This window comes from Cnephaeus nilssonii (assembly GCF_951640355.1).
Source record: "Cnephaeus nilssonii genome assembly, chromosome: 4".
Classification (NCBI taxonomy): domain Eukaryota; kingdom Metazoa; phylum Chordata; class Mammalia; order Chiroptera; family Vespertilionidae; genus Cnephaeus; species Cnephaeus nilssonii.
The window spans coordinates 21,485,584-21,499,331 of record NC_137075.1 but is presented as its reverse complement, the minus strand read 5'-3'; the positions used below and the strand labels follow the sequence as shown (position 1 = coordinate 21,499,331).

At 37.7% G+C, this 13,748-nt stretch overlaps 1 protein-coding gene and 1 pseudogene across 5 annotated transcripts in view; both read right to left on the bottom strand.

Annotated features, from left to right (window-relative positions):
* RALGAPA1 (Ral GTPase activating protein catalytic subunit alpha 1) overlaps positions 1 to 13,748 on the bottom strand; it is a 278,398-nt gene that overhangs the window by 49,743 nt on the left and 214,907 nt on the right. The window lies entirely within an intron of this gene.
* LOC307097533 (eukaryotic translation initiation factor 3 subunit C-like) lies at positions 385 to 13,433 on the bottom strand (annotated as a pseudogene). Its single transcript has 3 exons — positions 13,413 to 13,433; positions 11,644 to 11,651; positions 385 to 2,993 (listed from the first exon to the last, which is right to left on the bottom strand). The product of its transcript is annotated as a eukaryotic translation initiation factor 3 subunit C-like (transcript).

Genomic DNA, 13,748 nt, shown 5'->3' with positions numbered 1-13,748 from the left:
TCTATCAAAGTAAGAGTAGGCAATACAAAAAAAAAAAAAAAAAGGCAAGAATCAGTGTTTTAATGTTTTGTTTTTTAAAAACTCTAAATAGGCCTTTAATGACTGGGATATGGTTTAGGATCTAAAGATTGTTGAATGTTCTAGGCCCGTGGTCGGCAAACTGCGGCTCGCGAGCCACATGCGGCTCTTTGGCCCCTTGAGTGTGGCTCTTTCACAAAATACCATGGCCTGGGCGAGTCTATTTTGAAGAAGTGGCGTTAGAAGAAGTTTAATTTTAAAAAATTTGGCTCTCAAAAGAAATTTCAATCGTTGTACTGTTGATATTTGGCTCTGTTGACTAATGAGTTTGCCAACCACTGGTCTAGGCCATGGGGACAGAAGTGATCAGTAGGCTGTCTGAGACTGCTGCTGGCAGTAGCCACCCCAGTGCATGTAGCCTTTGTTTTTGCAGTAGTGCAGTAGCCATCCTTCTGGTCTCAGAAATAGCCACCACAGGTACCCTGAGTGGTCAAACTCCACTCATTGTTTCCTACTAGGCTGCTCAGCTTCTCCGCCAGCTTACAGAGCCAGGTTATGTTGGGCATTGGGCTCTGTGTTGGCTGGTCCAAGGAGGCCATCAACTCTTCATCAATAATCATCTTGCTAATGATGGTGTGCACAGTGGGCAGGTTCAACCTAACCAGTGTCTCCATGCTGATGTAGTCATAGATACTGCTGTAGGTGAAGCAGGTCTGCAGTGACTCTTCCTGGATCTTCCTAACCAGCATGATTCAGACTTTGTTGTCCTAAAAACAAGGTCCCCACACTTTGCCATTTATCTTCTCATTGATGATAAAACTGTGGCAGGTCTTCCAGTCGCCCATCTTCATTGATTCAGGGGGGATCCAGAAAGGGTTGTCATTGGCCCATTAGCAGCTGGTAATGGAACTGCTTGCTGATCATATGTTGGCGGGCATCACTCTGTTGGGCGGCCATGTAGGGGATCTCCAGGAGCATGGCAGACACCAAGTAAACACACTCCAGCAGCTCCAGGTTCATGTGCAGGTGGGAGGGCACCTGCTGGTGCCACTCCACCTTCTGCTCCTGGCTGGCTCCTTTAGGCGGTGCAGCAGAGACCCTGGACCAGAAGTTTCTGGGCCTGGCTGCTTGACTGGATGTCCGGCAGGGCACTGTGAGCATCACTGGACAGTGCTTGGTGGAAGGCACAGATGCACAGCTGTACCGTGGTGCCGTTTTACAGGATCTGTACTGGACGGACTGCTGCTGAATGCTGTCTTTTTTGTTGTTGTTTAACTTTTTGTGAATGCTGTCTTGTAGGTGGCTCATAGCATGAGGTTGTGGACCTGGTACCAGTGGGAGATATGGCAGAGGATGGTGCACGTGCAGTCTTTGGCATAGATGTACTTGCAAAGTCTCTCCATTAGCACAGCTGAGTCCTTGCCCTCATTTTTTGCTTGATCTTGGCCAGACTTTGAGGAGCCCTTAGGGAAGGTAAGCTGCTGCTGATGGGCCTTGTAATTAAACTTGCAGAAGGTGTGCAGAATGCATCTCAAGCAGACACGACAGATCTCCTCAGTGGTGCCCTTCTCTTCCAGGTAGCGCTGCACAAGCTCAATGATTGGAATACACCTGTGCCTCATCCTTCAGGTGCTCCACATACTCTTTCGAATGAGGATCAGTATTTTGCATTATTTTGGTAAATTCTTCATCCATTCATTCCACCAAAGTTAGGATACAGCCATAGACATGCAGTGGCTCGTCAACATTATGTAGGCTCTAACTCTCTTCCAGAATGTTCTCTTCAACAAAGATGTTATGTTTTGCAAACAGGATGTCCATCAGCTCATTGATGCAGTCCAGGCACTTCAGCCACATCTCTGGCTTCATGTATGTGGCCAGGCTGGGGTTGTAGTCATAGAGAGAACTTGATCTTGATGATGACACCCTCCCCAAGGTTGTTTTCAGAAGCAATCTGAACCAGCAGCTGTAGCAGCTCAAACTGGGTTGCACAATACGTTCCCTTCTTGTCTTGTGCCTGTAGGATCTCATCCAGTTTTTTGATAACAACAATGTGGATGGATGATCTCAGTTCCGCTAGCAAACATTTTTGGTTTCTCCTTAATGAACACACTCCACTTTGGACCCTTTCCCACTCCCCACCTTCATTGTCCTCCTCCTCATCCAGGCACATAGATTTCCGATCGTGCTGCTTCTTGGCCCATATCTTCACAGTAGCCTTCTTGTCCTCCTCTTTGGCCAGAGCCATTTTAAGGAATCTTAAGGCCAACATGGTCTGTTTCCCTTCCTCCTCCTCCTCCTCCTCCTCCTCCTCCTCCTCCTCCTCCTCCTCCTCCTCCTTCTCCTTGTCAGAAGACGTTTAGCCTGTGTCCCACTCTTCATCCTCTTGAGTCCTCATCTTTATCCTCCATCTTTTTTAGGAACTTGCAACTCTCCAGAAGGAACTTCTGGTTTCTTCTTCAAGAAAGCTGCAGCACTGACTCTGTCTTCATCCCCATCTGAAGAGCCTTTTGAATTCTTTCTTCTCAGCATCTTCATCTGCAGACTGTTCAGGGTTCTGCTTATTTGTAATATAGGACTCAAAATCTTAGTGTGTTTTTGGATCTTCTGGAGCAGGGTGCTCAAGGCCTTAGCATTGTTCTTATTCATCTTCTTCCCTTCCTTATCTTTCCGTAACTCATCAAGATAGTTCCCTAAATCAGCCAGGATACGGATATAGAACTGGGGACACCTTTCTTATCCACAATGCTTTTAGCCTTCCCATATGCTTTTCCCAGGAGGTCAAACTCTTCCAGGCACCTGGTGACATCCTGAATCTTCATGGCATTACCAAGGGTCTGATAAGGTTGGTCAATTCCTCACATCTGTTGTCCTTGGCACTTCAAACCACTCTCTTGATATCTTCTTCATCTTCACTCAGCAACAATGGCTGTTTGCGGTAGTTATGCCTGACAGGTTTGGTGATAAGCTCCTCCCTGAACAGGGACAACTGTGCTGAAAAACTGTGACATGGCAATGGCGCTGAAGGGCTGTAGCAGGCGCAGCCAGATCAGCTGAGCCTATGAGTCACACCACAGAACAGAACTCTAATGGTTCTTAAAGTCCCCAATACCAATCTATCCAGAAAATCCTCATCTTTATGGATGTCATTAAGTATTTGAGAATACAAGGTAAATTCCTGAACTTTAAAATTTGTATCACTAAACAAGAAATGTCTTCTCAGATACTTTGATGGATTATAAGATATAGGCAGCTATTATTATTCTAAAGATAGTACCCAGCTAAATCTAGACACTGGAATCTATTTTAGAAACATAGTATACATATTTTTTTTCTTTTAAGGAGGACTTTTTTTTTTTTTTTTAGGTTTAAGTGGATTAAATAATTCTTTGTTTTTTACTTTGGAAACAATAAATGTGCTTATTGCTCTAAATACATGATGGTAGACCTCATATATCAAAATATTGTATAAGTTTTTTTTTAATCTTTATTGTTCAGATTATTACAGATGTTCCACTTTTTTCCCCACATAGCTCCCCTCCACCCGGTTCCCACCCCACTCCATGCCCTCCCTCCCCGCACTGTCCTCATCCATAGGTGTAAGATTTTTGCCCAATCTCTTCCCGCACCCTCCACACCCCCACCCCCCCAAGAATTGTCAGTCCGGTCCCCTTCCATGACCCTGATTCTATTACATTCACCAGTTTATTCTGTTCATCAGATTTTTTATTTATTTGATTTTTAGATTCACTTGTTGATAGATATGTATTTGTTGTCCCTTTGTTGTTCATAATTTTTATCTTTACCTTTTTCTTCTTCTTCCTCTTCTTAAAGAATACCCTTCAGCATTTCATATAATACTGGTTTGGTGGTGATAAACTCCTTTAGCTTTTTCTTGTCTGTGAAGCTCTTTATCTGACCTTCAATTCTAAATGATAACTTTGCTGGGTAGAGTCATCTTGGTTGTAGGTTCTTGCTATTCATCACTTTGAATATTTCTTGCCACTCCTGTCTGGCCTACACAGTTTCTGTTGAGAAATCAGCTGACAGTTATATGGGTACACCCTTGTAGGTAACGAACTGTTTTTCTCTTGCTGCTTTTAAGATTCTCTCTTTATCTTTTGCCCTTGGCATTTTAATTATGATGTGTCTTGGCATGGTCCTCTTTGGATTCCTCTTGTTTGGGGTTCTCTGTGCTTCCTGGACTTGTAAGTCTATTTCTTTCACCAGGTGGGGGAAGTTTTCTGTCATTATTTCTTCAAATAGGTTTTCAATACCTTGCTCTCTCTCTCTTCTTCTGGCACCCCCATAATTTGAATATGGGTACATTTGAAGTTGTCCCAGAGGCTCCTTACACTATCTTCATATTTTTGGATTCTTTTTCTTTTTGCTCTTTCAGTTGGGTGTTTTTTGCTTCCTCGTATTTCAAATCTTTGACTTTATTCTTGGGATCCTCTAGTCTATTGTTGAATCTCTGTATATTATTCTTTATTTCAGTCAGTGTATGCTTAATTTCTGACTGGTCCTTTTCCATCTTTTTGGCATTCTCTCTAAGATCCTTGAAGGTCTCACTAAGTTCCTTGGAGGTTTCCAGAAGATTCTTGAGTAACCTTATAACTATGGTTTTGAACTCTATATCCAGTATTTTGCTTTCTTCCATTTCTTTCATTTGTGACATGTTTCTTTGTCACCACATTTTGGCTACTTCCCTGTGTTGATAGAGTGGCCTTGTGTGGTAGGTGTCCTATAGAGCCCAGTGGCTCAGCCTCCCCAATTACCTGGGGTGGACACTCTTGGTGCACCCCTTTGTGGGCTGTGTGCACAGTCTTGTTGTAGTTAAGCCTTGATTGCTGTTGGTATCACTGGGAGGAATTGACCTCCAGGCCAATTGGCTGTGAGGACCAGCTGTGTCTACAATGGAAGAGCTGCTGTGCAGGAGACACCCTTATGGGGCAGGACTTGCTTCAGTGGAGCTTTGGTGCTCAGTGAGTCTGCCCCTTGAGTGTGTTGCTTATTTATGTGAAGAGTTGTAATCTGGTATGGTCTCACACTGACCACTGGGTACACTGGCTCTTGGATCTCCAAGGAGGTACAAAGTCAGCCACTGCCTGGGGCCACCCAGCAGGAGCTACAGAGAGATCTGCAGATTCCTCCTCTTTGTATGGGGTTTGGAAGTGCCCAGACGAGGACCAGCTGTGAAGCAAGGCAGTTTGCTGCTGCAGGCTTAGGGCCTTCTTTTGATAGCTTTGGGGCTCTCTGACCCAGCTGCTTCCTGTTTGTCAGGTTTTAGGTGGAGAAAGGACAGGCCATTCATATGCAAAAGCTGCTGTGCACAGCTTGGGTGGGGTTGTAAATTGGGAGGGGCGGGGTCTCAAGGAATCACCAGGGCGGAGTAAACAGCAATGGCTGCCAGTCAGCCCTGCACTGGAGAGGTCCCGGCGCAGGAACAATGACCGCTGCAAGTACCTCCTTCTGAAAGAAAGCCGCCCCCGCATTCTGACCCGATGTCAGACAGTCCAGTTTCTCCCAATATGTGTCTGGGTCCCCAGAGTCTCGCCCAGAACTGGAGTTCAGAGCAATCGGGAGCTTTTATCTCCCTCCCAATTAAAAAAAGCAGCGCACCCGGTTGCCAGCCCATTGTGTGTGTGCACGCCTCCATACCTCCTACCCGTCTTAATGCGCTTTCTTTTTTACTTCTAGTTGTAGAACTTCCACTTAGCCAGCTTTCCCGTGGTTCTGGATGATAGTTGTTCTGTCTTTTAGCTGTAGTTTTGATGTGGTTGTGAGAGGCAGCAAGTACAGGTGTTTACCTATGCTGCCATCTTAGTTCTCCAAAATATTGTATAATTTTTAATTCTCATTATTTACACCACACACAGACTTGAATGATATAAATGTAGGACTTAGGCTTTGTGACATATTTAAAAACCAAAAAAGATTACACAACTCAAAAGCCATGGCTCTATAATTTCATTTTTTAATCAAAATACTTTAAAAATATCCTTCCTATACAGCCATCCCCATGTGTCAGTTTTCCTAATAGGTTTATGTTAACTGAATACAAAAGAAATGTGAAATAAATTTAACCAGGAGGGATGATCCAATCTAATTTTGATACATTAATGTCATATGCTGTACATGTTACAATAGCAGCCAGATCTAATACTAAGCTCCAGGCTATACTGAGATTTCCAAATGGCAGATTGTTCTAAGTGATATCAAGTATAATTGAAGTAATAAACGATAGCAAAAGCTGAGCACACTGTCAGGAAGAATTTAAGTATTTACTTTTTAAAATTAAATGAGTTAGGTTAGGAAAGACAAGACAACTGAAATAATGCAGGTCTCAATTTACAGAAAATTCCTTTTATTTATCTGCTACATTAACCCTTGAACTCTTGCCAAAGCTATCTATAATTTCTAGTGTTCACTTATCTAAAGAAATGAGAGACAAGGGCAACTGTAGTTTTATCTTATAACCAAGGCTTCCCTTCAAATATCTACCACAGAGTACTAAAAGTCTGTTTAATGGAAAAGAACAATACATTTTTACCAAGATGTTGTAATGAAGATATTTGTGGTCCAAAACCAGGTGTATAACAAAGTTATTCTAAACATGTTCAAGCAATTTAAGGGAAAGCTTCAAGAATATCCCTTATGCTTTATATCCAAATGCTAAAAAAGTAATTATTTTATGCTGTCATGACAAGGCATGCTTTTATATCTATATATAGAATACTCCTACTATATAATAAACACAAATTGAGAAATTACTAATCATTGTTATATATCTTAGAAATTTCTGAAAAGACTACTGAAAAATCAATTTTGAGTGTTTAACAGTTAATAGAAATTTTAGAAGTGTGTTTGGTATATTTTATTTGACATAAAAACTTTATATAAGATTTTATATTTACTTATTTCTTATCTCTCATGAATTTACAAGACTATGTATAGTTAATGAGTTTTTCTATACTCTGAAAACACTCAAAGGGGTTCCTAACTACATGTACTACATTTGTACCAGATGTCAATCACTTCTGAAATAGAGTACAAGACTTATGTATATAGAGTAGGTATGTTAAAATCACTGACAACCAACTACTCTTCCAAATTCAATTCAACTACTGCTGAAGTTATTTTGGAATTCAAAGTATATAACATTGGCTGTCGATTATCATTGCCAATTTATGAAGACAAAGCAGTTAAATGAAATTCAACATGTATAAAATTGAAGTCCTCAAACCATTATAGAATATTAATACCAGAAGAGACCTTGAAGTTCTAATTTCCTACCCAATAGAGGAACTTCCACTGCAATATTCCTGACAAGTAATTCTGACTCTGCTTCTAAAGTTAGGTAGCTTAAAAATTCACAAATCAGTCCATTTATTTTTAAAGAGCTTCAATCATTAGAACATTCTTTATACTAAGCAAAAATCTTCCTTTCTGAAGCTAGTTCTGCCAAAATGAGAAGGATTATCTAGTAAATCCAACCTACAGTCTATATATTTTCAGATCAGTCTAATAATATATCTCAACTTTACTTTTCCAGGCTAAAAGTGTCCTTAGTTCTTCTTCTTACAGTTTACAAACTAATTCATTATTCTGGATTATTACCTCAGTTTATTGATATTTCTATTAAGCTGTGGTGTTCTGACAAAGACAACTAGCCTATCGATCTATAGTGGCACTAGTACTTTGTTCTGTTCACTGTGTTTAATTTTTTGCATTTTTATATCTTTGGCTCAAATAGAAGTTGCAGTCAATTCAAACCCCTAAGTCTTTTTCTACAAAGTTCTTTTAAGCAGGTATAACCAAGTGCTAGAACTAAAGAGAGGATTTCATATTTATTCTCATTAAATTTTACCTTATTAGGTTCAGATTTTCTTTAAGCCTATCAAGGTCATTTGTTAATCTGATTCTGCTATTCAATGTGTTGCCTCTCTCTTTCCCAGATTTGTGTTATCCTTAAATTCAAATGCTTGTGTCTTCATGTAAATTTTGGATACCAATGTCAAATGGTACACAGGTTTGGGTAAGAGCCCTTACAGATGTTCCTCCTGGTTAAAAAATATCCACACTTGCCCTGGCCGGTTTGGCTCAGCAGATAGAGCGTCGGCCTGGGGACTGAAGGGTCCCGGGTTCGATTCCGGTCAAGGGCACATGCCAGGGTTTCGGGCTCGATCCCTGGTGGGGGGCGTGCAGGGCAGGAGGCAGCTGATCAATGATTCTCTCTCATCATGGATGTTTCTCTCTCTCCCCCCTTCCTCTCTGAAATCAATAAAAAAATATTTAAAAAAATATCCACACTTATTAAATGCTTACTAAGTGCTTCGTGATAACTTATTTAATTTTTACAAAAATGCTACATGGTAAATATAATTATTATTACCTCCATTGTTATAGGTGAGGAACTGAAGCTTAAAAAGATAAAGCAAGCTTGGCTAAGGTCACATAACTAGTTCTAGAAATCGCACTTTAACCACTTCTCTATATTGCCTCTTATTAAATAATTAATTTATATCTCTAGATATAATTACACAACTAGTTATGAATATACTAACTGAACTATTATTAAGACTACATTTCTTCAATTTGTCCACAAGAAATGACTTTGTTAAATGCTTTATACTGTCTATGGTTTTCCCTGATCTAGTAATCCTATTAAAACAAATTAAGTTACTTTGATGCAATTTGTTATGGTGAACTCATTGTGGCTCCTAGTGATCACTACTTCATTACCTAAGTGCTCACAAAACATCTGTTTAATAATCCTATTTTGCCAGGCATTGACATGGAGTTCATGAACGTTAGTAATTTTTGTAGTTGGTGGCCTGTTCAATCTCTTTTAATGAAAATCGGATGCCTGCCTATCTTATGGTAGTGTTCTCATTTTCCGTGATTATGAACAGAGAGAGATTCCAGAGTCAATTCTAGATTTCCTAGTCTCACTCATCTGGAGTTGGAGACTAGAATTCATGTAAAGTAATTTCATAAAATCAGCTTACTCTATGACTTCCCCATTTCTGTTAAAAGCAACTAACCATTATACTCAGGGTCAAAACCTGAAAGTTGTCAATTTCTGTTTTCCTTACTGTATCTCTAACAGGCTCTTCATTAAAAAAAAAATTATAATCCTTTTTTGTACTTTCCTATTTCTTCTACTGTTGTCCAAGGTCAGATGCCAGTTATCCTATACACCTGAACTAGTTCATGAGTTTCTAAAAGGCCTTCTTCTCTCCTCCTTCCTGCTGTCCTTCCTACCCAATTCTTTCATAAGTTAGAAAATACTGAGAGCTGAGTAAAGCACTGTGCTAGCTACTGCAGATACAATGGTGAGGAAAAAAACAGACATAGTCTCTGCTCTCACAAAGCTTCAAGACCAGTGGAGGAGCAGAGTAAAATAACTAGGCAATAAATTAATTATGAATAATATAGACAATGCTCTAAATATACTCCCCCAAATGCAAGTATCAAAGAAAACTAAGCTATAATGACAACTTGAAGAATGCAAAGAAGGTACTTAGGTTAGGTAGTTATTTCAGCAGATAGTGGGTATACATGCAGAAATTGAAACTGAATAATATTGCCCCACACTCTCATGCTTTCCCTAATCTTCCGGACACTCGTATGTAGCAAAACATACAATATCATATACTCCTCAATCATGTGAAAAGCATACTTTCATACACATCCTTAGAGCCACATAAGTTTTCATACATTCACTTCCTGTGTGGATCATTCATTTATTTTTTAGGAACTAAGAAAAGCTTCTTGCTCTAGCCGGTTTGCCTCAGTGGATAGAGCATCCACCTGCAGACTGAAGGGTCCTGAGTTCGATTCCAGTCAAGGGCACATGCCCGGGTTTTGGACTTGATCCCCAGTAGGGGGTGTGCAGGAGGCAGCCGATCAATGATGCTCTCTCATCATTGATTTTTCTATCTCTCTCCCTCTCCCTTCCTCTCTGAAATCAATAAAAATATATTTAAAATAAAAAGAAAAGCTTCTTGATGCAATAGGCACAGCATCTATCTAGTACATGATATCTAAACAGAGTGGACACTCAATAAATAACACTGACGATTAAAAGGATAATACCACAGTACTAGGCAATTTTTCCCCTATCATTACATAGTGTAAAGCATAAAAACAGGATTATCTGCAGTTATGGCATTTATTTTAATATGCCACTTTGAAGGTGATAAGTGCTATAAACAAAATAAAATAGGGTATGTAATGGAATTACTTGGTAGAGGGGGCTACTTTGCTGGGATGGTCTGGAAAGGATTCTCTGAGGAACTGTCTATATGAGTCTGAGAATAGGACAATGAAAATGAGAAAGCCTGTTGATTGGAGAAAGAGCATTTCAAATAGAAAGAAGAGTAAGTGCATAACTTCTGAGATAAGAACAAGCTTGACATGCTGGCAGATTAGAATGACAGCCAGTAAGGCCACATGTGGTAAAGGAAAAAGAAAGTAACAGAAGATGAGACCAGAGGGGTAGGCAGGAAGGTGGCCAAGTCACACAGGGCATTGAAGGCCATAGTGGGGAATTCAGATTTTATTCTACATGCAATGAGAAGCCATTTATTTCTATACCACCCAAATTATATCATTTACAGTAGTGAGATAAATTTACTCTGAATCATTTGCATTTTCTGGTTTCTGTATCTATTCTTGTCATTAGGAGTATATTTATAGAAATCGGGGTTAAGGATAGAGTCTATGACATTAAAATAGAATTATTTTATGTAAGGTTGTTATATTTTGGGACTGAAACCATGGGTATAATTCCATAACATTTATTAACTATTATAGTACTATACACTTTTACTAAAATAATGAAAATCTTGTTATTCCTTAAACTTGTTTTTTAACTAATTCTCAAGACTATATTTAGCATATAGTTCTTTGGAAAGTAAAGTATATTGCAATTTTATTTCTAAATAAAATAAAAATAGGAAATATTATAATCAGACCAAATAGGTCTATAAAAGCTCACTCATTTGATAAACTATTGTGACCAAATTTTTAAAAAGAAAATGAATTGCTGTCCATTATACTAACAGTATTTCAGAAGAAACTGACTTAAATAAAAGGTTTCTTTCCCCTCTTTTGGGGGGATCCAGGAAATGAAAGATAGACTAGAGAGTCCAACTAAATATGTTACAATTATCTGAACTTGATCTTTATCAAACTCGTAAAAGGATGATTCAGCTACCTATGAAGCAGAGTATCAGCAAGTGGCTAGAACAAGGAGACAGAGGAAATGAGACAAGCTCCTGTGAACACTTTATACCAATGCTTGCAGCACTTTTGATTTTTTTAGGGGTGAATAAACTTAGTTAAGTGGAAATTATTTTTAACCATTTTCCATCAATCCTCCTCAGGTAGAGATAATTTATAGAACAGATTATTTGAACTAGGGTTATATCAGGATTTTTGATATGGTGGAATAATATTTCTAAGAGAGACTACTTTGTTAGATTGAATGTTTGGTTAATTTGTTCAAGAAGTATAGTCTATATTGTAAAAATTCTGCTCCTACTGTCTTGAGCCTTGAAAAAGCTTCTCATCACAAGAAATAAAATGATATATTTAAATATTTTTAAGGATACTTACCTCTCATTCTGAGAAAATAAAATGCTTAAAAATAATTTACAAAATCACCACATAGTTTAAAGAAAGAGTGAGAACTCAAATTAGTTTCTGTAAACTAGATATAAATGATTTTCTCCTTTCAAGTTTAAAACAAAGAACCAGAGTCATAAATAATTCTAGCTTGCCAGAGGCATGGCTATTTCTTTATACTGACTGTCGACTATCTAATTTAATTAGAGGTATTAAACTCCATGCTGAGGTCAACGAGCCTTACATCCTCCAATATTACACTTCAACCAGTGCTCATTAATGTGTCTACTGAATGGATTAACACACTAAAGATATATGTACAAAGGAAAGGGGGACAACCTAATGATATCCAATTGTTCATTTGTAATAGGACACATGTTCTAGGCCTCAACTTATTACCTCTAATGTGGAATTTATTAAATTCAGGAGAAAAAATGCCAATACAGAAAGTGATTTTTTATTAAGGGGAACTGGTATAAGACAACTGGTTTCTATGATTAAATTTAAACATTTAACCTTTTATTAAAAAGAAATTGATACTATAATAGAGCTAAAATATAAGCCTGTTATTTAGAAAAACCTTACATACTAGCACTCTGAAGAGCAGATTAAGAACAAGAGTAATAAAGAACAGGAAAAAGAAAAACTCAGTATATAGAGTAATAAATATTAAGCTGACAGGTTTTACTTTTATATGGTAGGTACTATATATGTGAAAGCAGTGACATTTGAAACTTCAAAATACTTGGAGAATAAACAACACACTTCTAAATAACACGTGGGTCAAAGATTCTCAGGAGAAAATAAAAAATATTTTGAACTAAATGAAAATTAAAAAGTACTGGAAAAGGATACTAGTGATGGGTGTATAACAGTAAATGAATTTTATGCCAATGGACTGTCCATTTAAAGTAGTTAAAAGGGTAAATTTCATGTTGCATATATATTTTATATTAAAAAACCCCTCTTTCTATACTTATATGAAACTCTTAGTGTTCAAGGTTTAATCCCTCAAAACTCCAATACTTAAAATTTTCACCATTTAAAAGTATAATTTCAAATAGAACTCAACTGTTTAACAATTCTTAAATGGTGTTATCATTTCCAAAATTAATTTTGTTGTGATACCGATTGTTAAACATCCATTTCAGATTCTTCTTATATAATCAGGGACAAATCATTGTGAATGTTTTGAGTGAAATAATAAATCTTACTTATTTGACATTTCTACAAAGGTCACAGGTACGAAAGTTTAAGTACCGTATAATGATCAGGTTTAATATAGTGAAGTAAAAATATCCTGACATAATTTTTAAAAAGTATTTTAACAAAGAAATTATATACTTTATTCTGCTCTTATGTGTGCAATCTAAGGTACTATTAATTTTAGACTGCTCTGGGGTTTAAAAGTTGTATCCATGGAGCCAAAAAATGATGATAATGATAAACATGAGTCACTGCCAAGTTCTTAATGATTAAAATTATTTATCTTTTTGTATTATATTCATAATTGTCTCTAATTTGAGTATGGCTTATTTTCAGAGATTTAAAATGAGTTGATGGAACAAAGTGCTTAATTAAAGTTTTAATGACGTTTCTTCTTGTCACTGGCTCATTTTGTTGTGTTTTAAATTTTTTTAAATTTTTAACTATAGAATTTATTTATAATTATTTTTAAATTTATTTTTATTGTTGAAAGTATTACAGACGTCCCTCTCCCTACCCCCACCCCCCCCGCACACACCTCCTCCCAAGCCTACCACACTCTTGTCTGTGTCCATCATGGCTCATTTTGTACTTCTAAAAACTACATGCCAAGAAATTCTATAGCAAACCTCTATTGAACATGCTTTCCTACATTTATCAATTATCTCCACTTTTATTAATCATTTAAATCTAATTAGCATCCTTATATTACTTTCAGTAACCATTACTCATTTAGTAAGCATTTTCCAACAACATTCTAAAATATAAAAAAAATGCATCAAGGATATTAAATCAATCTTATCAATATTTAAGAAGAGTTCTGAAGTTCCTTTTCAATAGTGTGATAAGAGCACTGTTTTCACAGCTTATTAATGAAGTGTACAGAGCTT